We start from the raw sequence: 25,460 nt of genomic DNA on the forward strand, positions 1-25,460 counted from the left end.
CTGTGTGACCGCCTGACCCTCCCTGGCCTTTGCACTTCTGCACCTGCGTCTTAGCTGAACCCTCCTTCTCACGAGCTTCACACATTGCAAACCAGCCTGCCTTGGTCTCTTGGAGCAGGCGGGTTGTTCCCTAATTTTTTGCCTCAATATCCACCTTTGCCTATCTATTGATTGGTGCCTGTGGCCCTTGGTCACTGGGGGCCCTGCTGGTCCCCCATCCCAACATACTGCGGGACGCCCTTCACTTTCCTGTTTTTCCCCTTGTGCCCTTCAATTTATTAAGGGCAGGGACCTTGGCCCCGGGGCCCTTTTATGCCCTTCTTAGATATCGGTTGTGGGGGGGGGGGGGGGGTCATGCTCCTCCTGCTCCCCCGTGGCTGCACAAATTGGGTGCTCAGCCTGCCTCCATCTGCTGAGTGCTGGGTCCCCATCTTACTAGACAAGCCTCACTCCTGCTGGGGCCAGCTATGTGCTTCTTCCACTTCTCCAGGGCCGGGGATCTCAGAATGTTCCAGGCGGGCAAGGAGGCTGACAGGCTCGCTCCCCTGTTCGCGCTGGTGCTCCTGTGCCTCCTGCCCCTATTCCACCTGCGCTGGCCTACCTTGGCTCTGCCTCCCCTGCACTCAGGGAATCAGGCTACCACAGCGGCTGCAACGCAGCTCGTCGCCAGACACGCTGGTCGCGTCATGACAACCCACTCCTCCTCTAAGATGTCGGACCACAGAAGGTTGTGTCGCCCACCCCTCCCAGTGTCTGGAGCGCAGCCCTGATTTTGTCAGCACAGGATGAAGACATGCTCTCCTCCTCGTTGCTAATGCGACACACAAATTAAATCTTCAGACAAAACAAGGGGCATATCAGCAAGGAACGGCAATGAATAACACAAAGCACGCTTAGCGCTTTGTTATTCATCGCCTTCTATCTCTGGAATTTCTCAACTTGGTAGCGCGTTATCAACAACGCGTTGCTCCAGGGCGATTAAAATTCCAGAGATAGGGGGGAAATCACCGTTTTGCAGGGAACATCGCTGGTTTTCCAGCGATGTTCCATGCAAAAGGGCGATAACCTTGCTGATACGACCCTGTGGTCGTAGCAGCATAAGCCACCCCTATGTTAGAGATGGCTAAGCCAAGAATTTAGCAGACAATAGATTTTGGAAAAAACAGCAGTTTTCTCCAAAAACTAAAGTGTACTAAAATGCTGGGGCAGCCTTGTAAATATTGTGATGTGCATATCAGCGATCTTTGCAAGGCTGTACTGCCCAGTGACGCCCACTTTGCATCTCATTAGAGAAGCAAAGGGAGGCATTGGGAAAAAGGGTGCTAACATGCATGCATGTTAGCACCCTCTTGTAAATAGGGCGATAGTTTTATCTCCTCTTTTTTGGCTTTTAAAGCCAAAAAAAGCGGAGATAAAGCCCTATCTCCACCCATGTCCTGTTTAGGCATGAATTCCCCCAGGGAAAGACTAGCCTGCACCGTCATTCCGTGCTTTCTCTTTCAGTGAAACTCTGTCTCTCAAGCTCACTGTCTCTCTCTGTCTCAGACATACTCTGATGTGCTTAGTGCCTTTCACGCTCACACACAATCAGAACTCTGTCCAACTTACGAGAGGGTCAATTGTTCAAGCCCTTGCTATTATCAAATATTTTTTGAGAAACATCTGCCTGAGGACTTGTGGACAGCTGAATATCATAACATTAATACCTCTTAAATATTGTAAAATGTGGACCTGTCCCCACAAGGAAGATCCTCGAGGAACCTTTAACTTGTCCCTGCACTCAAACACCTGAATCCTGGTTATATCAACATGCTCCCCTTTGATCCTCTGCACTCCATGCTTTCCTCAATGGAAGGATTTATTTATTTATTTAAGAGCCTACAGGGTGCCTCCAAGATCATCAGGTATAAAGCACTTTACACTGATGCAAGAAACTTAGGGTTTCATCATGATGGTTGGGAAGTGAGTTAAGAAACATGTTAATGAAACAGACTAATGTCCAAAGCAGGATAAAGAAAATATCATACAAAGCTGGGTTGTCATGGAGGAGATAGTCAGCAAAGAGAAGAGTTTCAGAAATTGCTTGACCAGGCAAGTCTTCCTTTGTTTCCTGAAAAGCAGGAGAGAAATGAATGTTCTCAATGATGCTGCCAAGGAGCTCCATCATGATACAGGCCTTATTTACCTATGTCGATGCTACCAAACTGGAGATAAACGTTCATTCAGGGTCGGGCTGGCATATAAGGCAATCGGGCATTGCCCGATGTGCTAGTGTGACAGATCAGTGGGTGGGCCGGTTTTTAGCAGGTTTTGGGCCTGGTTTATGGTCAGGCGGGCTGGGTTGATTTTCTTGATATTACCACAAAACGTTGCCTGCAGCAAACACAAATGCATGCAGTCTCCCATACCTTGCAAAATATCCATACAGAGTGTCTTTACAAGTTTAAACCTGGACTGACTTGCAAATGTGCACACTTTTTTAGCTATTGCATTCGCTAATGGGTCACTTTCATTTTGGTGCCTGGACCTATTTTTTGGTCTCAGTTCCACCTTGCATTCATTCAACCTCGGACATAATGTCTATGCAAGATACTTTTTATAGGTTGTTTAAAGAATGTGATCTACCAGAAGAATTTCAACCGTCCAAAACTGAATGCTTATCTTCCAGGGCACTAATTTGTCTTCCATCGGGTTAATGGTCACCAGACTCATTGAGGTACCATTTTGCCCAATTAATTTTCATTTTCATCCCAAGTTATGAAACTCTAGACTTCCTCTTTCTGGACCTCATGAGTTTTTTTTGCAAATTCTGACACTTCCGCCTGATTTGTGTAATAAAAAATAAAATGGAGTTCTAGCAGTGAGTTCTTTGAATCCAGTCAATGGCAGTGCTGTGTAATTTGGTCCCCCCAACCATACTATGCGACACCTACCGTTGCTCCAGAACATGCCAAGTCGCTTAGTTCTGGGCTTGCATCCTCTTGCCCAGATTTCTGGCTCTCTGACTAGCTTCCCTGCTTCTTTGTTCATCCATGTATTATCCTTAATGTTCTGTATATTGGTAACAAAGCCTGTTTAATCTAGGCACTGTCTTTCTCAAATCTCATTTTACCAGGTACGTTCCTGCCCAGGCCCTGCCCCAAGCCTCTATCCATATATTGCAACTTCTCCGTGTAGGCAACCTAGACTAGGAGGAAAGTCATTCCTCTTTTCTAGCAGCAAAAGTATAGAATCATCTGTCATTCGGGATCGAGCAAAAGTGGCAAACAAGCCCTTATGACCTGTATTTTTCTTAGTTCTCTGAGTCCGACTGGACAGTTGTTGGCTACACTGGGCTAGTGCTGGGGTACCTCAATGACGTCACTGCTTGTGCTATACAAGTACAGTTCATCAACTCATGTTCTTTCTCCCGAAATAACTTCAATATAAGAAAAGCTCAAATGTGAAATCGCTGTACCAAGAAATAAAGAATAAGATTATCTAAAGGAGAAAGACACTTTATTAGTAATAGGACTTTAAAGGAGCAAGTGGACTAACAAAGTCATATTTTGTTGACCTCTTCAGTAAGAACTAAAAATAACCCCTTCTTCCTCTTTTCATTGACTTTGGTTGCAAGTTTATTTCATGGGGGAGAATATGCATGAAAAACATTTTTTATCAGTTTATCTGTTTACACTGAGAATTGTATTGCTGTATTTAGAGGGTTTCCCATTGTTTTAAATTGGAATAGATTACAACTATCAGGAAAAGATAAGATCATTCTATTGTAAAAAAAAGAGCGTATGTGTGTTGATTTGAGGTGGTGCAAGAGTCTAAGAGGCCAGATGAAAAACAGTATCTAATCTGCTTCCTTAAGACTCTCCCAAATTAGATAGAGGGCTGAAAATCTACTGATCAGACTAAGACATGAAGAAGACAGAAATGATGCCTCAAGTTTACCTTTTGAAATATCTACAAAGATCTCAGTTTCCCATCTGATAGACTCCTGATGGAATGACACCACATTTACCTATTTTTCAATGTTATCAGATCAAGATATGAGATATAGAACTTCAAAATTTAGGATTGGTGGTTAGCCCAATAGTCTACTGGACAATGTTATTATTCAACACAATACAGAAAACTGGGGGATATTGTATGTGGCTTGAATAGGAAATGTTCAAATACACATATTTTACTGGACTGACAATTTTACAAAGAAGAAAGTCGTATAATTTTAAAACCAATTCAACTGAGTATAATGTAAGATCAAACCAGAGAGCATTACGTTTATGAAATAAGTGCTGTTGGGGAATTTTCACATATATTAATGAGATTCCTTTTAGTTACAGTTTATTAGAATTTCAACATAGAATATTGATTGCCATGTGGAATTTTATAGATACAGATGTGTAGTATTTTACATAAAATTGGTCTGATAAATGAACGACTTCATGTACAAGGTGATGATTTTAACAAATTTCAAACTTTTAATAGTAACCCTTTCTATTTTTATCATGTTTTGCAATAGTTTAATGGTCCAAATATTTTTTTTTAATTACTGATTATACAGGAGACCTCTACAATGTTATGATAAAGTTACATTTTCGACTAACTTTACCCTAGAGTTCACTTGACCTCCTCTCTCTCCATCACACGCTGGGAGAGCCAGACAATGTCCTCTAAGGACATGAAGCAGGAAGCAGTATGTGACCACAGGGCGCACATTTGAACTGGCACAGAGACAGAACTGGTGGGCAGCAAGGTCTGAAAGAGTGGAAAATATAAGCATCCACAAGACAGGAAACCTTACCCTTGGCTCCTCTGCCAAGCAGAATGCTTTTCTATCAGATGTCTCGTTAGCGGTATGTACTCAACATTGCTGTACCAAAAGCACCAGTAAGCAAATGGATTTCAAGTGGACCATTTTTCAATACAGCAGCTCTGCACAAGAAACACTAATGGCAAATGTGCTGTAGGGAAGAACTACTAAGACACAAACAAAAGCTCCCTTTTGTGCACCCTCAATCAATGGGACCCAAAGCTTGTTTATCAAGACAAAATGGAAATGCACGAACCTGTAATTGATATAATATAAAAGCCTTTCTCACATACCTGTATAATTAATCTCTGTCACACTTTATGTCTTTTTAAGATATTTTAATAATAGACATTCAAATGTATTTATCCGTATAGATAATGACATCCGTAAGTTAAAAAAGGACTTTTCATGGTCCATCATTCACAAATACATCAATGATTCCTAAAATTGATAACCACATAATAAAAATACATTTAAAATAAAACAAATATAAAATATGAATCCTAATAATCTGGTGATGTGGCGTTTCGGTAGAAATCAACATAGTTAACAGCACCTTTTTCAGGACAAAATGTATATATCTCACAAATATTCTGGAAGTCAGAGAAATACAAATCAATATACATCTTCTCAGAGACAGTGAAATACATATTTCTATTCATCTTTTAATAGAACAATTTAGTATATGTAAACATCAGTCTAGTCTATACCTTAGGGTAATCCATCATAAAGCAGCGACCCACTTTTTTTTTTAATGTAAAACTCCACACTTATACATGTCACCTAATTAATCAAATATTGCATGGTGTTTCTATATTACATTCAGGCCCCCTCCCCATATATTCATATATGTTTTATAGGTTGGGCCTGTTTCAATAAATACAGCCGCCTATATGGGTATATCAACTTGTTGGATATTCAGCACCACCCATTAGTTCTCCATAAAATAGGGGCTTGTAGGCTCCTTGGATACTCTCTCAGGAAGATCTTTCATTCATAGATATTTTATATAAAAAAAATCACTGTATTGTAAATCTATCTTCACTTTTACTCCTGTCATTTTCCTGACCAATCACCATTACTCAAACTTACATGTTTCGGTAGGAAGATACTTGCTGTTATTGTGTCTGATCCAAGCATGATCCAGGTGCAGTATACAGAAGAAAGAAAAAGTTTTTAGGAAATACTTTTTTATGTACTCCTCCATTCTGACACATTTTTTTGTTTCCAACTCTAGTAACATTGCCTTTTATACATATAGCATCCTTTAAAGTTTTGAAACTAATAAATGATAAGTAATTGTTTTAGGCTAATAACTGAATAACTCCAGGTTTGTTATTACGCATTTTCAAATTCACTATTGAGTCTTCAGCTATGTATTTTTAACACTTTCCGCCCTTCGTATGTATTTATTCCCAAAAATACATTTTTTGGTGGCATGTTCCTGAATATTACATCTAGCCTTACGTCTTTCATGACATGATCATGGTGTCAAGCATTATCTTGAAAACGAAGAGTCTCTTGCCATACTACTTAAAGTCTTGAATTTTGGGTTCCCAAACTGCTCCAAATTCATGACAATTATTCTATGTAATATCAATTCACTCTCATATTATACAATAATTAGATAGATTACAAGATGAAGAAGGACAACTTTTGTCCTGGAGAAGGTGGTATTAACCATTTCAATTTCCATCCAAGCGCTGCCCGACAGTTTATTATCATTTGCATTTTATATTTGTTTAATTTTTAACGCATTTGTAATTGTGTGGTTATGATTTTTAGAATTCATTGATGTATTAGTTAATGATGGATCATGACAAGTACTTTTTTACTGATGTGATTATCTATATGGATAATACATATGAATGTTCATAATGAAAATACATGTAAAAGGCATAAAGTGTCACAGAGATTACTTGTACACATACTTATACACATATGTGGGAAAGGCTCTTTTATTGTATAAATCACCAGTTAGTGCATTTCCATTTTGTCTTGATAAGAAAGACCTGGGTCCCATTGATTGAGAGTGCACAAAAGGGAGCTTTTGTTTGTGTCTTTGTTGTAAACTACCCTGTCCCTTTTGGCAGTCAAGGGTGACTCTCTTTTTGTTTGGAGTTTCTGTAGAAAAGTACAACGCCACATGCATCTACATGGTGGCATTGTTAATGTGTTTAATAATTTATGTATTTAATCTTTTTTTATAAAGCATAAATGTATTTTACTTGGTACTGAGCTGTACAAATAGTTGATGTACAGCAAAGAAGCCTAATGGACAGCGTGTAATGAAATAATGGTAGGGACAGCATAGGTGAACATCATATGTAGATATCCATAAAGTTTTTTCGCTCATGGAGATTCCTGCTGGATTCATGTCCAAGATATCAAACAAAGGACTGCCAGTTCTGGTTAGAAAAGCAACATTCCTGAGGCATAAATGAGTAAAATACACAATAATGAAGTAAAACAAAACATAAAAAGATCAACTACCATAACTTAACACTATATCTGGGTGCAATATTTCCACCCTTTTCTTGTAGTATGGTGTCATCTCACCTGTTCTTGTAGTCTTGAAGTTTGGTACCACCTGGTGTAGTGGTGGTTTCCCAGGCTCACTTCCTTAAAATGAATTATGGGAAGTCCTGCATTGTGACTTTCGTCTCCATGTTCTTATAGATGTTCGGAATAGAGAGTAAAGTTTTGTGCTGGCACCTGGAGTCGGCATGTCCAGGCACTTTGTGCTCTCAAAGCCATGATCCATTCACAACAGGTCCAGCACTGTGACTTGAAGAAGCCATGATTTTGGCACTTCTAGATGGAGAATTGTTGCATTTTAAAGGGATTTAATATGGATGGAACCAAGCAATGCTAACTGAGGGGCCGATTAGGATTGCGGTTTTTCCGCATCCTCCGGGCCGGCGGACGTGTCCGCCGGCCCGGAGGATGCGGAAAAAACGCAGCGGCGCCTTCAAAGACCCCCCCCAGATTAGGATGGCTGTGGGGTAAGGAAGACCGTCCGCCGCTTTGCCGCCGAGGTCACCTTACGACTGCGGCGGAAAAGCTCTAATATGGAGGTGGTGTCTAACAGACACCGCCAGCCATATTAGGATGGGGCTGAACGAATGCCTTTTCGCGGCGGCTTCTCTGCCGTGGAAAGGCATACGGTGATTTCTTTGGGGGCCCGTTGCGAGCCCCCAGGGTGATGGGGGTGGGAGTGCACATAGGGGGTACCCATGGTACCCCCATGCATTTGCATGCACAAAGCGGCAGGCACCGCACGGTGCCTGCCGCTTTGTGCATGCAAATGCGAAACATGCATTTTTAACATTGCGGCAGGTGCTGCTTCAAGCAGCACCCGCCGCAATGTTAAACATACAGGATGTGACCGCCAGGGTGGCGGTCACATCCTAATTTGCACGGAGGGACCGCCGCTGCGTCTGCGGACGGTCCCTCCTCCTCTGGGGTGAGAGACGGACACAGGTCCGTCCGCCATCCTAATAGGGCCCATAATCCCGAAAGGATATGCCACTGTTCCCATTCCATGGGTAACATTTCAAGAATTTCAGTTACGTTCTAGAAAGGTTGTTCCTTCAATGGTCATGAACTTCACTTAGCAATATACATAAAATTATTTAAACAAGGTGACAGAATTATGTGACAGTGTTTACTTTGTCATTATTTTTATTTTTCATTTAATGTAATTTTTCATTTCTCTTTTTTGTAAGAAAGACATAATTCATCATAAATAAATTTTTGAAGTGAGTATTTTTTGTTTTTAAGAACAAATACAATTGTTAACACACCAATGATTGAAAATATATACACAATTATATACACAATTATAGTACACAATTAATTTTAAGAAAACCACCTGATATCGAACACTCAACTCAATTCACTAGCATACACACATACATACCACAATCAACCCACACTACCAAAAAGGAAAAAGGGGGAAACTGAGTATTAGTTGTCAATACTAGGGTCTCAGAAGAAATTCGAGACCCCTGCACCAGGTCGGTCGACGCGCGTTTCGGTGGGTAAACCACCTTCCTCAGGACCTTTTTTCTTTTTTGATTCAGGGATATCAGGGGACGGTGAAAAACAAGAAGGTTTCTATTTCTTTGATACTCTTTTCCTACCAGCTGAGAGATTTTAAAACAGGATACATGTCAAGAGGCACCAATTCGCGATACAAGACAGGGTGCGATGGTAGCGATTACTCCAGTCTATTGAGAGGTAGTTGTCTGTTCTCCCGTAAACCAAATTGGCTTTTAAATGGTTAGTGATGCCCTCAACGATGCGACACAAGTAGATTTAAGATTGATTCTTGATGGTCTCGACAATTGCAGTGTCTATTATTTCTGGGACGGTATTTTAATAGAGAGTATATATTTTTTTAGTAGGGTTTGTAGCGCCGTTCATTATTCTGCATACATCCGAACGTCTTAAATCGCGGAGTCTACTTTCATCTTCCTTGGCACAAGCCAAGCCAAGATGAAAGTAGACTCCGCAATTTAAGACGTTCGGATGTATGCAGAATAATGAACGGCGCTACAAACCCTACTAAAAAAAGATATACTCTCTATTAAAATACCGTCCCAGAAATAATAGACACTGCAATTGTCGAGACCATCAAGAATAAATCTTAAATCTACTTGTGTCGCATCGTTGAGGGCATCACTAACCATTTAAAAGCCAATTTGGTTTACGGGAGAACAGACAACTACCTCTCAATAGACTGGAGTAATCGCTACCATCGCACCCTGTCTTGTATCGCGAATTGGTGCCTCTTGACATGTATCCTGTTTTAAAATCTCTCAGCTGGTAGGAAAAGAGTATCAAAGAAATAGAAACCTTCTTGTTTTTCACCGTCCCCTGATATCCCTGAATCAAAAAAGAAAAAAGGTCCTGAGGAAGGTGGTTTACCCACCGAAACGCGCGTCGACCGACCTGGTGCAGGGGTCTCGAATTTCTTCTGAGACCCTAGTATTGACAACTAATACTCAGTTTCCCCCTTTTTCCTTTTTGGTAGTGTGGGTTGATTGTGGTATGTATGTGTGTATGCTAGTGAATTGAGTTGAGTGTTCGATATCAGGTGGTTTTCTTAAAATTAATTGTGTACTATAATTGTGTATATAATTGTGTATATATTTTCAATCATTGGTGTGTTAACAATTGTATTTGTTCTTAAAAGCAAAAAATACTCACTTCAAAAATGTATTTATGATGAATTATGTCTTTCTTACAAAAAAGAGAAATGAAAAATTACATTAAATGAAAATAAAAATAATGACAAAGTAAACACTGTCACATAATTCTGTCACCTTGTTTAAATAATTTTATGTATATTGCTAAGTGAAGTTCATGACCATTGAAGGAACAACCTTTCTAGAACGAATTCTCTCTTTCCCCTCTGTTCCTTGGTCACAATTTATTCTTCGAGGGGGTCCCATCTCTCATGCTGAAGAATTTCAGTTACACAAGAAAGAAAGGGGACTGGTTGTAGCAATTGAAATTCAACATTGTTCCTTGTTATTTTAGAGAGCTGCCAGGCCTGGGTTGGGAACTCCGAACATCTCTCAGAAATGTGCTCATAGCTCTGCACTAGCCTGGCCTTCTTAAGTCTTGACGAAGGGGGGTTGTCCCTCAGGTAACTTTGGAAAATATTACAGGAAGAAGTTAAGGAGCTATTCAAGGTGGCAGAGCTGACACTTGGGGGGCTGGAACAGACATAGGTTTTACAATGTGAAATACTATATTATATTCCTAGCGCCAAAGAGTACAGTAGTCCATCATGGTGCAAATACTGACTTGATGGCACTGTCACTACCCTAGTACAAATCATACATTACCATACCAGCTTCCACATTAACCAAAGTATGAAAAGCACCATTGCTTTTCCGGCATTCCCATGGAGCACAGAATGTAAGACACCATTACACTGCCAGTCACCCTCAATGCCTTGGGCATGCAAAGCAGGATTGCAATTCCAATATTTCAATAGTCACCATCATATAAAGTATGATTGCCATTCCAATATTTCAATGGTCTCCAGCATATAAAGCATGATTGTCATTCCAATATTTCAAAGGTGACCAGCTTATAAAGTATGATTGCCATTCCAATATTTAAATGGTCTCCAGCATATAAAGCATGATTGTCATTCCAATATTTCAAAGGTGACCAGCTGATAAAGTATGATTGCCATTCCAATATTTAAATGGTCATCTGCATATAAAGTATGATTGCCATTCCAATATTTAAATGGGCACCAGCCTATAAAGCATGATTGTCATTCCAATATTTCAAAGGTGACCAGCATATAGTATGATTGCTATTCCAATAGCTAAATGGTCACCAGCATATCAAGTATAATTGCCTTTCCAATATCTAAATGGTCACCATGATTTAAAGCCTCATTTTCATTCTAAAAACCACATGCTCCCAGTATGTAAAGCACAACTTTGCTTGGGTTATCCTCCAGACCCCAGTGTGTAAAGCACCACCACAATGCCAGTAATTCCCCTCGCAATAAATGTGGTAAAGTACCAGTGTCATTCCATTATTGACATGACTCCTAAATATATGAAGGGTCAGTGTGAATCCATTATCTATGTGCCTCCAACTGTTTAAAGCACCATTGCATTTCCAGCATCCACATGGCCACAGATGAAATTAAACACCACAGCCACTCCAAGATGCCCATGGATTCCCAGTATGTAAACCAGCATTGCCACTCCAGTATCTGCTTTGTTCTACAGCATGCAGTGCATCATTGTGATATCAGTAAATCTCTTTGCCCATACAGTTTTTACAGCAGTAGTGTTATTCCATTGACTAATGTTGTCCAGAAGCATATATATCTCCAATGTAACTCCAATATCAGTTTGATTCCAGTATATAAATCACCATTGCCATTACTGTCTAGTATTTAATACACCAGTGTACATAATACACCAGTGTGCAATGCACCATTCCCATGCCAGATCCCTCACTTCTTTGAGGATGTTGCCTTTTTGGGAATCCATTGCTGAAGCCTGTAGCAGTGGTGGTGGAGCCAAAGCTCGAATGGGGTCACTGTAAGACTGAAGGAGCCCACTGGACATTAACGAAAAGTTTACCTTGAGGTTTGTCCCCTTAGCTACTTACATACCTGTAAATGAACTGTACATGGGGCGTGGCCACGTGTCGGCAAAGATGGACACACCCTAAAGCAGTTCTGTAGCTCTCTACCATCCGCCGCCTATTAATCCGTGAAAAAGATCCGACCGATGCACTGAAATCAACTCCCCATAACGAAGAGCACCCAACGTGGTGTCTGAAATCCAAATCGCACTCGGACCAGATGAGCAAAACCGAGAGGAGCGCCGAGGCCTGGTCACCGCCTGAAGCCATGGACTCACGTAGCTGATAGTGCAGTGAGCTGTTTACTGAAGGAGATCTGGCGGCGAGTCGCACTAGTCTGCACATAAGTTACTGCAAGACCCCTAAGTAACACAGGCAGACTCACCAATATCAGTGATCCGCAGTAAATTGAAAGGGGTGACAGGAGCTGTGTACAGGAGTGGACCTGGGATAGCGCCAACCGGAGTTCACTGAGTGAGAGGGCGGACATCTCAACGGCGGCTGCCCAACACCCTGAAGTGCTGGACTCGCCAGATTGGCCAGTGGTGGATCCCTAAACCACAGGTGATCTGTCCGTGCCCCGTTTGTCCTGGTGAGAATGGAGACCGAAAATGAAGTGATTGCCGTGAGAGTTGTGGACCCCCTTCCCACTGCAAAGAAACAGACTCCCAGTGATCGGGCACCACCCCGACGCGTGCCTGTCCAGCTCTGCGGGACAGGGAGTGGAGCAAAGCACAGAGAAAGTCTCTCCTCCAGGGCCTGAGTGTTGGGACACCAGAAGGGGATGACTGTCCCTTAGCCGAGCAGAAGAGGGAAATAGAGAAAGAAAGCCCCTTGAAGATGGCGTGTCCATGGAGGTCCCCCGGAGCAACCTGGTTTGGGCCTGGGTCTGGACAGGGGCACTAAGGCAGAACAGCAACTGTGGGATACACCGATCCATGCGGGGACCCACAATAAGGGCAGAAGAAGCTAAGGGGCATATTACCAAGACTGGCGATATTAGATTATTGCCGCTTTAGCAGCCGTTTTTGGCGGCTAAGCTGCGATAATTACATCACCCTATTAGCAAGCTATCACTAACTGATGTTAGCGACAGCTTTGAGGCTATAGCGAGCGGTTTGGGGCCCGCTTTGCATGTCAGCGACATTTATCGCTAATGACATGCAAAGTGGGCGTTCCCAACCTGAAAGCAGTCGCTAACATCGCTATCGCCTATTAGCAAGGCAGGCGTAGGGATGGAATATTCACACTAAGCGTGAATATCTCCAAAAGCTAACGCCTGCTCAGACCAATTCTTAGCCATTATATCCAGTGGGAGGTGGATAATATGACTAATGTTATGTTATGTTATGTTAATTGTTATTTATTGAGCGCGCGTACGCCCGTAGGCTTCATGGCGCTATCGAAGTTTGTGAGAACACAGCATAACATCAGAAAATACTTTGTGCAAAGGTACATTTCACCCCTATTTATGAATAGGCCTGTCTGAAGAGCCATGTTTTAAAAATTTGTCTGAAAGTAAGAAGAGTATCACACTGTCTTAAAGACAATGGGAGGGCATTCCATAGGGAGGCGGCCAGATAGTGGAAAGTGCAGCCTCCCTGACGTTTTTTCTTGAATGGAGGGACCCTTAGTAGTTCTTGATGGCCTGAACGGAGATTACGTAAGGGGGTATATTTGCATACCAGATTCTTTATGAATTTGGGGCCCTTACCCTGCAGAGCTTTAAAAAATAATGCAGCCGGCTTTAAATGCAACTCTCCGGGGTACCGGTAGCCAGTGCAGATTTTCCATTTCTGGCCTAATGGATTGCCATTTAGGTTGTTTACTTATAAGCCTGGCTGCCTGGTTCTGGACGTACTGTAATCTCCTAAGCTGGCCTACTGGGAGACCAAGATACAGGCTGTTAGAAAAACCAAGCCGAGATAACACCAAAGCAATGATTACCTGGATCAGGGCTGTGTGAGTTAAAAGATGGGGGATTTTTTTTATTTTCCTCAATTGGAAAAAACTGGATGACACTACCATCCCTATATGGTTTTTTAATGATAAATCCTCACTAACAGTCACTCCCAGGCTCTTCACAGTCTGGGATTTAATAGGAGGAGTTCCCATATCGGATGGCCAGAAGTGGGGTCCCCAGCTGATTTCACTTTTCCCGGGCAAGATAAGTTCTGTCTTACCCGGGTTAAGCTTAAGATGGTTCAGCGTCATCCATCTCTGGATGTGGTACATAGTTTTTGGGAATTCAGCCACTGCATCAGAGGAATCCAGGGAAAAAATAAGTAGCAAATCGTCCGCGTAATTAAAAATTGTGACTTTGTGATTTTTCAAAGAATACAATAGGGGGCTTAAGTATAAATTAAACAGTAACGGGGACAAAGACGATACTCGCGGTACTCCACAAGTAGAGACAGTTTTTGGGGCAGTGAACATCCCCAATCTAACGGACTGAGAGCGTTTGAAAATAAAAGATTTTAACCAACTCAAGGCATGATCCCTGAGGCCGGCCTGCTCGACACAGCTGACAAGAATGGAAAAATCAACCGTGTCGAACGCGGCCGACAAATCCAGGAGCACCAATGCCTGATGAGCATCTCTGTCTGTGTTAGATCTCAGGGTGTTCTGGACCGCCAGTATCACTGTCTAGGTCGAGTGGCCTGGGCAGAAACCTGCCTAATTCGGTTCCAGGTATTCAGTAGATTCAATAAAATTTGAAAGACAATTAGACACATGGGCCTCTAATATTTTTGACAGATAGGGTAAACGGGAAATTGGCCTATAATTCGTAAGATCATGTGGGTCAATGCCAGATTTCTTGGTTAAATGAATCAGCAAAGCTTGCTTAAACCCACTAGGTACCTTGCCTTGTGCAAGTGAATTATTCAATAAAGGGAGGATACTTTGAGGGATGGCAATTCCTATTTCTTTAAAAATATAAGGCGGGCAAATATCATCAGGGGATCCAGATTTGACACGGGTAAGGAGATCAGACAGAGTTTTAAACTCAATGGGAGAGAAGGTGTCTAGTGTAAACGGATTATAGAATATATCATCTATTGGAGTTGGCATGGGAAGACTAGATATATTTTGTTTTATAGTAATGATTTTGTCCCTGAAAAATGACAAGCGCGGAGAATCACGACGCGCGCACTTAGGACCCGGCCTCTCCGGACCCCGCCCGCTCCTGGTCTCTGGTGGTTGGTCGAGCGGACGGCCCAATCGGCGTCCGGCCGACCCATTTCCGCTCCGGCGATATCGCGTGACCTGAGGGTCAGGGGGTGGAGACTCTGGGCCTATTTAGGGTTAACTCCCTGTGACTGGGGTCTCTGTTCCCGCTATCACTCCTTGATACCTGACTGCTAACGCCGGCCCCTGGCCATTCTCGTGATCCGGGCCGGCTTCCCGAAACTCCCGCCCACCCGTCCCTTAGATTAATGGTTTGAGGGGCGTTCTGCGGAGAAGAGACCTGCGATCAGTAAATAGTGGCTAAACAAGATGGATGGGAGCCCGCTTGCCGGGCTCCATAGGCCAGCTCTGAGGGGGGATATGGCAAGCTCTCCACTGGGAGGAAGTGACCACCGGCTGTGGAGGCTAGGGCGATAGATTTCGAGCCTCCCGGGCGACCCGGGGCAGCCTGGTGTTCGAGAGGTGGGCCCCGGTAATGGCGGACAAGGATAGAAGGGCGGGACCCACCCCTCAAAGGGGCAGGGGCACGGCACTTGGCGTAGGATACCCAGTTGCGAGATGCGAACCAGATGGTGTTCCTCCCTTAGGGTTGGGAAGGTGATGGAGCTGATATGCTCATAAATGTAGTTATGTTATAACTTGTGATTTTAGATATGCATGTTATTGCTTGTCATGTTTATACAATGTGTTGAATAAACATGGCCTTTTTAATCCCACCTGAATCTCTGGTGATTCAAATGTGGGGATTTTGCATGTCTAGGGTAGTTGGGCGGCGGGGGCATATCTGGAGGGTACGGGTCCTAATCATTCAGTGAGTTGCATAGTTTTTGAGTAGGAATTATTGGGGGAGCTGTCCTATCATCGTTGCAAAATTGTTTACTATATCAAATATCTCTTTTGATTTATTCAGGGAATTCATAATTTTCGAAGAAAAGTAATTGGTTTTGTATTGTAAGAGAATTTTTTGATATATTTTTCTAGCAAAACAATAAATCTCTTTATCCTGTGGTAAATATTTGGCTCTCCATTTCCTTTTTATCTGTCTGATCTCAAGTTTTAATTTCTTCAATTCTGGAGTAAACCATTTGTGGGCTTCCCTCCCTTGTGATCTAGGGAAGCTTACTAGAGGAGCATGGTAATCTGCAGCTTGATACAGCCTTTGTGAGAATATCTTTTCACTAGAGTCTATATCCCCCATTGAGAGGGGAGGGTGGTGGCCAGAGTATTCACAAGAATGCCAATAGATCTAAGGATTTCCATTTCCGGATGTCTCTGCCTGTCTGTAATCTAGGTTTAACAGTTTCATTAATTATAAATGAGAAATGTATAAAAAAGTGGTCTGACCAGCTACAAGGATATATAGAGGGCGAAGATAGGGACAAATTATGTGACCAAATTTGGTCAAGGCTGTGACCCTTCTGATGAGTAGGAAGATGAATATGTTGGTTCAAATTAATGTCCAATAATAGATCTTTCAGTTCTGCTGCTTGAGGATCTGAGGCCACGTTGTCAAACCAGTAATTCAAGTCACCAATTAAAATAAGTTTGGAATAATTGATGACACAGGAAGCCAGGTGTTCTACTAACAAAGAAGGGAGCGTAGCCATGCACTGAGGAGGGCGATATAGTAAAATTAGTACTAACGCCCCACTACCGGTGTCTAATTTAATGACAATGTTTTCTGTATTCGGAAGCAGCAGAGGTGAGAGTTCTCGGAATTGATAAGTTTTAAGAATAATAGCAGCTACTCCCCCCCCCTGATTTCCCAGGTGGGCGATTGGCTGAAAGAATGTAATAGTCAGAGGGGAGAGATGCAAGAATGTCCGGTAGTGAATCAAGAGTGAGCCAAGTTTCTGTTAAAAAGAGGATATCGGGTTTTTCACATGTCAATAGAAGAAAGATATCTACCTGATGTTTAATCATTGACCGTGTATTAAGGTAGATACATCGAAATTTAGACAAAAGTTTAATAGAGATAACATGATCCGAAGAAGTCGTGGGTAGGGTAGCAGTTTAAAGAGTATCTTTGGCAATATTAAACTGAGAGATACGTTTTAAAGTATGTGATGGTAATGGCGGCTCCTATTGGTGTTAATGCGTGAATATCGCTGTATTCTCAGCAATATTCACGCATTTCGCCACTATCGCCAGAGATTTTATCGATTTAGAGATAAACGTTGCTAATAGCACTTTATCTCTGCGATATATCCGGTGATGCTTGGCGATAAAAAAATTCGCTAAGCCCATTTATCAATAAATATCGCTAGTTGTTGGTAATATGCCCCTAAGACCCCGGGGGGCCACCAGCAAAGTCCTCAGCTTTGTTTGAGAGGCACAACGGTCAGAAATTTGATCAAGACAAACGAACATTAAGGTACTCCATAGAGCGGGAAGATCAGCCTGAGCCCACCATCTGGCTCGGTGATAGATACGAAGCGGTGGGCATTCCGTCAGGAACTGCACATCAAAGGAAACCCTCCCTCCCAAAGAGAACCCCATAAGGCAGCCCGGAGCCAGCGGAAGCTAAGGCCCATAGGCAGGCGACGGGCAGTGTCCCCGGGGTGAAGGTAACCCCAGAAAGGAAAGTCTTCCTCCTCCCGCTCATAACTGGAAGGGAGAGCAATGTCCGTGTTTAAGTGAGCAAAGACAACTCATTAGGCAAAGCTGGAGAGATACGCAATTACGAGGACCCAGATGGTATAGCAAAGGCCGGGACAAAGACAGGGCAAATACAGGATATAGAGGACCTCACCTTAAAGGACATTATGGACGCTATCACTGGCGTGCAAACTTCACTTGAAAGCTGAATGGACTCAATGACGAAATAGGTCACACTTATTAGGGCAGACCTCCAAAAGATGAGCGAAAAAGTAAAAGGAATGGAAGGAGTCACGACCGATCTTGACAAGGACTCCAAACTCATGCAGCAACAGATCAATCAACTCCAGGAAGTCACTAAAGCGATGGAGAGTAAACTGGACGACTATGAGGAAGGGTCGCTCCGCTACATGTTAGGATTTACCAACTTAGGGAAGGACTCGACGCCAATACCCCCAAGATTCTGGTCCTTTTGGACCTCTCCGCCGCCTTTGACACCGTGGACCATAACATCTTGTTGTCACGGGTCAGGGTGGCGGGGATCGGGGGGCTTGCATTTGCCTGGGTCGAGTCGTTCCTGAAGGATCGTAATCAGACAGTCCATCTCGGCACCTTCTCGGCCTCTCCACGTACTGTCACCTGTGGTGTCCCTCAGGGTTCTGCTCTTTCCCCTTTACTTTTTAATCTTTACATCTTCCCCTTGGTTTTTGCTTTACAGAACATGGAGGTCACTGTATATAACTATGCAGATGATCTCCAACTCGTTTTTGACCTTTCCTCTCCCTCAGGGGTTGGCAGTTTCCAGTCCGTCATGCTATTTATCCGAGACTGGATGAACACCAACCAGTTAAAACTCAATCCGGATAAAACGGAACTTGTGGCGACGGGCGGTGCTGCCAATCCCTGGTCTTCTTCTTTCTGGCCCCCCTCACTTGGACCCCCTCCTTCCCCTTCTCGTTCAGTTAAAACCCTTGGGATCATTCTCAACAACCAATTAACCCTTCACTCACACATTAATTCGGTGGTCTCTTCTTGTTTCTTTACACTTCGACTTATCCGGAAAATTGCCAGATTTTTTTCCACTTCTGCTTTAAAGCTAATCCTGATGGCCATGGTCCTGTCAAAGATTGACTATGGAAACATCATTTACAATGGAGCCCCTGCGTATGCCTTGCAGCGCCTACAGTTAATACAAAACCAGGCGGCCCGCCTGTTTTTGGCCTGTCTAAGTCCCATCACTCGACTCCCCTACTCAAGAGCTTACATTGGCTCCCGATAAAAGAACGAGCCAGGTTTAAGCTGGGGTGCTTGACTTTTCAAGCAAGAGCAGGTACAGCCCCGGCCTTCATTAATTCGGCTATTTCTCTCTATGTTCCTTCTAGAGACCTTCGCTCCTCTAGCTTAGCCTTACTAACCACGCCCCGGTTCAAAAAGAAGTGAGCAGGAGGGCAGAAGTTTGCTGTGCTTGCTCCCACCTTCTGGAACGGCCTCCCCCTGTCTTTAAGACTTTCCTCCTCCTACATGGAGTTCCGGAGGTTACTAAAAACATTTTTATTCCAGCAGGCTTTTGGCACCTAGCTATCCTATCATCACTAGCTCTTTTATTTCATTCTTTTAGGGACCTCACCAGCGCCATGAAACTGACTCAGTGTACGTGCGCTCTATAAGTTCTTTTTAAATTAAATTAAAAATTATTGGAGTGCCAGAACGAGTGGAGGGGCCCACACGAGACCTCTTCGTCGAAGAACAAATCACCAAACATCTCCAGCTTAAAAACATATCCAACTTCTTTTCGGTCCAGAGGGTTCACCGAATTCCAGGGTGCAGACCAAAACCAGGGGTGCCCCCTAAGCCACTGCTGGCGCGACTCTTTCATTTTAGAGATTGGGACACTGTCCTGCAGACAGCCCCACCTCCCCGCCCATCAAGCATGAGAACAATGTACTGACTTTCTTCCCTGATTTGACAGTGAGTGTGCACAAGCAAAGACACTCTTTTCAGGGAGTCAAAATCAGGCTCAGGGATAAAGGCTTTATATATTCAATGTTGTTTCCGGCAAGATTGCGGATAGAAGCAGAATGGAGGAGGTAGGAACTGGGTTCGCCAGGTCCCCGGGGGTATCTTGGACCGAGCCGGCAGGCACCCAAAGCATAGGAGTAAAGTGACTACACAACACACTCATCCACTGAGACAATAAGTGCACACAAGGACTGAGTCCACACCAGAATGCTTGATTCAAATAAATAAGTTTTATCTTGAATTATCTTGAATTAGAATCAGAGCAGTCAAAAATCACAGTGGTATTAACTCATTGCCGTTCCTTTAAAACACAGGTGTTGCGTGCTTATCTAGGATCCTGATCGATACTGTGACCTTATGCCCCTATTCAGCTATAAATCCATTTATTCCCTACATTGGCATAACCGTTCAAGTGCGATATTCAGAAACTCATCTCTGGCCTCACACGAACAGAGCCACATTCCAGAATAGTTTTCTCTGCCACTTCCTTTGCACCCAATTAGTGCAATGACAGAGCAGAAGTCACTATCTGAGATTCCTAGATTAACACTCCGAGTTCTTCAACAAGATAAAAACTCAGCAAACCTGGAAATCCCTGCTTGCCGTGTTTTGATTAGTAATAGAACTCTAATGAGCAACTGATAGCGATCACTTCCTAGTGACATCTTTAATTGACGTCTTATGTCCAGCAAACTTACGTCAAGCAAGGCACCTTTCAGGTATAAATATTACCAACGTTGCCTTAAGCAAATGCTGCTGTGCTGCTGTCTCGTTGCTGTTGGTGAAGCTGATGCTGCCAGCTATCTCGCTGCTGCTGAAGAGGCTGTCATGCTGATGACACCATAGCTGCTATCGCTACTGCTATCGCTGCTAACTGGCGAACGATGGTGTGGTGAACTTAGGAGCTGAACAGCCGTCCTCTGCAAGAGCCCAACAGATGCAAGCTGCCCGCGGACGCTGTCCCGCCTCCTTCTCCTCCTCGACGCGCTGAAGAAGAGACGCTGTCTTTCTCCTGCCGAGAAATCCAGCTCCAGCGTTTCTGGTCTACCCTTGCGGGTGACTGGGATATCGAGCCCTGAGGGAGATACCAGACCTCCATCATTCTATTCAGAGGTATGGTGTTGACTAAACCCTTAGTGAGAATTCTTGAAGCAAACCTTGGCAAAACCAACTTAACTTAAAGCTACTTACTTACTCCCCTGCCACGTATTAGGCTTAGGTCAGGTACACTGGGGTAGGCGTAGTTAGAAGCACCAGTTGAGTATTTTAGCCTAATGTATATATGAATGTATATATGTTTTATTACTTTTAAACCATTGTATGGCTAAGAAACCATATCAATGCTTTTACAGTATTATTTCGCAATACTTATCTTACTGTACATACTTTTTATAATAACAAGTCTTGCAATTGTGGCAATACATTTCTCTTGTACGAGAAGAAAGACTGTTCAATAAATGTTAACCCTTTATTGACAAACACCCGTCTCTCTATTCTCTACATATTGTGAAAGTAAACTGCACCAACCTGACTGAGTAAAATAACTGTCTATTGTTTCACACGACCCTAGAGATTGACTCTTGATCTGAGGAGCAAAGTTGTCATGTTGCACGGTTGTTGGAAAACTGAATCCCTTCTTGTCTGTGCCAGGGAAGCTGATCACTTCCTATTTCAGTCAAGAAAGTTTCCAGTGACCTCTGAGCTAGTTGGTAACAAACCCAATTAAGTTTAGCATAGTCAGTGGAGGCCTGGAAGATCCGCACTTCTACGTCGATACTACTGTTTATGTTATTCCAATGCGCAGGGCCTAGTGGGAGTGCATTTCTCAGCAATAAATATGTAAATAAATAAATCTTAAATATTAAATAACGTTAGGCCAGCACCTGCAAAGAATTTCCTTATCAGACTTTTAAATAACATCTCATTGCTCAGCAGCAGTCACTAATGGAGGGTAAACATTTCCTAGCTGCAAAAATAAGCCATTTATCAGCAAATATAGTGCATTTCATCAGTCTGGAATAAAGCATTTCAACACTTAGATATGAGCATTTCTTTTGGTAATAAAAGGCAGGACATGACTCTCAGGAGCTAAGTATGACAATTGCCTTAACGATCAGGCCACCACAGTAGAACAACCTTTCCCCTGCTAAGGGGTTAACTTTTCTTAGGGCTCCTGCTCAGTCCTCAGTATCTCTTGGGGCCAACGGGGCCCAACTATAGTCTCCTGCGGGGAGGGCAGACTTGGAGCCTCCCCGGGGGTTTACTTCACTTCTTCGGCCCCTGTTCGGGCCCTTGCGAAGTGTCAGCACAAGGTAAGATGACTCCCGGAGGCGCGCTCTTCCTACCGCGCCCTCCGGTGGTATTCTAGGCTCCCAGTCTCCTTTTAAGCCCTCAGGTGAAGTCAGGGGTGCGAAGGGGCTCCGATAGTCTCTGCGAGCCCCCCGCGCAGGTGTCAGCTCCGGTCCCAGTCCTCCCTCAGAGCCTGCAGACCGGGGACCAACAGGAGGCCAGGGTGCGCAGCGACCGCCAATTGTAGAGCGGCTCGGGGAGCACAATTTCAGGGACCCAATCAGGGCATGGCAGGGGCGGAATTACACCGGCGCCCCTGTCACGTGGCGCTAGATCCTGGCTTCAGGCCTAATGAGGCCTACTGCGGCCTTACCAGATTTTACGGCGGCCTTCTCTTGGCTCTGGGGGCCGCCGAGGAGGTGCAGAAGGCAGCACTGGTGTCGCGGAGAAGGCGCCAGGCTGCAACGATGACAGTAAGGCCCAGAGGCTAAAGCAGAAGTGCAAGAGCACTCAACAGAAGTGCGAAGGGGGGGGGCTTAGCTGAGAAGCATTAAGTGGTCAAAGCGCTCGGTCCTCGTGGCGCTTTAGGGCAATTTACCATCACGCCTCAGGCAGCACTCTCAGGGCCCACAGAGTGTCTCCACGCAGTATTGCTTCTCAAAAGGGGCACAGCGCTTGCCAGTCACAAGTTCACAGCGCCTCCTAAGGGGGATGCAGCGCTTGCCAGTCAGCAGTTCACAGCGCTTCTCAAGGGGAATACAGCGCTTGGCAGTTAGCCGTTCACAGCGCTTCTCAAGGGGAATAGAGCGCTTGGCAGTTAGCAGTTCACAGCGCTTCTCAAGGGGAATGCAGCGCTTGCAAGTCAGCAGTTCACAGCGCTTCTCAAGGGGAATACAGCGCTTGGCAGTTAGCAGTTCTCAGCGCTAATACCTGGTTGATTCCCCACCAGTCCTGTGGGCAGTAAGAATGTCTTCTTGGTGCTAGCTGGATCCTGCGCCCTTGGTAGAAGTTACTTGAAGAGGGGGGGGGTGGTGTGTTGAAGGCTTGTCCGGTTTACTCAGTAAATCACTTCAGGTGGTCCCTGGGTTCCCCTCCTGCTGGGCCATATCAGTGGGCTATTTCAGTGTTCCTCACACAGCTTGGTGGGCAGCGCCTAAACCCTGTCACCCCCAGTGGCATAGGTTCCTGACTAGGCCCTACCGCCTAAGTCTCCTGTGTAGGTTGCCCCAGGTCAGTGATGCCCCAACTACTCTCTCAGGGAAGTTTCCCTCCCTTTCTTTATATAGCGACAGTTGGCAGCTGGCAGTGGCAGTTGGTGTCACCTCTCCTGTTCTGGAAGGTTCCAGGAGCTTCCCTCATTCTAGCTATGGGCAGGCTGGCAGGCTGGCATTGCAACATTGTTTAAGGGTTCCAGCCAGCTCCTGGCTACTAGAGTGCGCTTAAAAAGACCACGCTGCAGTAGCAGGGGTCAGTGGCAGCCATCTTGAGGGAAGAGAGCACCTGCACCTTAGCATTGGTAAGCAATGGGAAGGTGCCCAGAGACCTAAGGCCAACGAAAAGTAGGTGAGAAAAATTAGGCAAAAGCGTAAAAAAATAGGGAAGACCATGCTAAGGCTGACAGGTCTAACAGAGGACATGGTTCTTCAAGACCCAAGAATCAGCACAGGATTGGCTAGATGGATGGAGGCCGGCCAGAGCAGGAGGATCACACCTAAGGAGGGAGGCATCCCTCGAGTGAAAATCAGAACCGGAGACTCACCTAAAGTAACTGATAGAATAACAGGGTCCAGCGGGTTTGAAAACACAGAGCAACCGTGGCTGCGGTCAAGAGTAAGAGCCGGACCTTGCTGGAACCGAACCAGTGCATACGGAGAAACATCCTACTGAACTGCTTCTGCAACACCAGCTAAGTAATATTTAGTGTCACTATTATTATAAATGCATGGAAATTTCAGCCTTTAAATGGGCAACGGCGATGGGTACAGGTATAGAGATAACACTCCCCCACCATTTTTAGCATAGTTCTTACACGGGGTGACAGGCACTCTGCATGGTTGGGGATTGGGGCAGTTCTAAGCCTAGATTGCAGAGAAGCAGGGAGAGGGGACACGGGTACTTGTTATCTTTCACACACAATTTAAATGACACTCAATCGCAACAGAAGCGGGAATTAAGTAACTTTTTAATGCTTTGTAATAATATGCACGCGCTATCCGGATTTTGGGGTATTGTCTACATCGGATAGGGGTTGTGCGGTGTAAGCAAGCCCTCCCTCGCCAAGACAGGGAACCAATAATAACTGGAAGGGGCCATCTGCAAAACAGGGAAGTAAGCTGTTGTCCTGTAATTTCCACAGTCTGGGGGACAAGCTTAAAAGGGCATAGTGCTTCAATACCTAATAATACACTCACCAGACGTGGTCCTTTTGCAGGAGACGCACTTGATGGGTAACACATGCAAGACGATGACCAGGTGGGGATATAGGATAGTGGGGCACTCAGCATTTAGCTCTGGATCCAGGGGAGTAGGATTTATGGTTAGGAAGATCTTCCCGGTGACCTCACATGGACAGACGAATCGGGCAGATTTGCGTCTGTTTCATGGAGGCAGTTAGGCTGAACACTAACACTAGTGTCTATGTATGTTCTGAAGGGACTCCACACATTAGCTTTTAAAGACTTGGGAGATCTCCTACTCGCCATCCCTGAAGGGAGGCTACTAATGGAAGGGAGTTTCAACACGATCATGTTGGGACAACTGGACCGGTGACCCCCGAGGGAAATGCCACCCTCAAGAACACAGATCCACGATTTCATAGGAGAAATTAGTGTTCCATCTTGTGGAAGCGCAGTATACATTCCACTCCAGGGTCCATCACAGACGCTCTCAGAATTGACTATGTCATAGTATCGGCAGGTCAGCTGGGACAAATCAAAGAGGTGTGTCACCTGGAGAAGGGCATCTCAGACCACTCCCCTGTTTGGGCCCTGGTGGAGGTGGGAGAGCTGCAGGTAGGAAGGATAGCTCCAATAAATCCATGGTACCTCAAGACCCCACTGGTTAAAGCGAAAATCACAAAAGAAGTTGAGCTCTATTTCTAGGAGAACGAGGGCTTGGTGGATTCCGCCCAGACACTATGGGAGGCCTTCAAGGCGGTGATCAGGGGTCATGCGGTCTTCCTGATTGCTGGAACATGGAAAGAGAAAAATGCACAACTAGCCAGATTGGAAGCCAATATACTACAGCTGAAGGGGTGGGTGCATGGGATGGATGCAGAAGAGACCAAGCACTTGTTAAAATTAAAAACAAAATAATACATGGCCATAGTCACAGATGCTACCTGGTCACACCCCAGGGCAATGCTCAGTAAAATCTATGAAGTAGCAACAAAGCAGGAACACTGCTGGCTTGGCTAGGTCATAGAGAGCAGGTC

This window comes from Lissotriton vulgaris, chromosome 11 (assembly GCF_964263255.1).
Source record: "Lissotriton vulgaris chromosome 11, aLisVul1.2, whole genome shotgun sequence".
NCBI classification, from domain to species: domain Eukaryota; kingdom Metazoa; phylum Chordata; class Amphibia; order Caudata; family Salamandridae; genus Lissotriton; species Lissotriton vulgaris.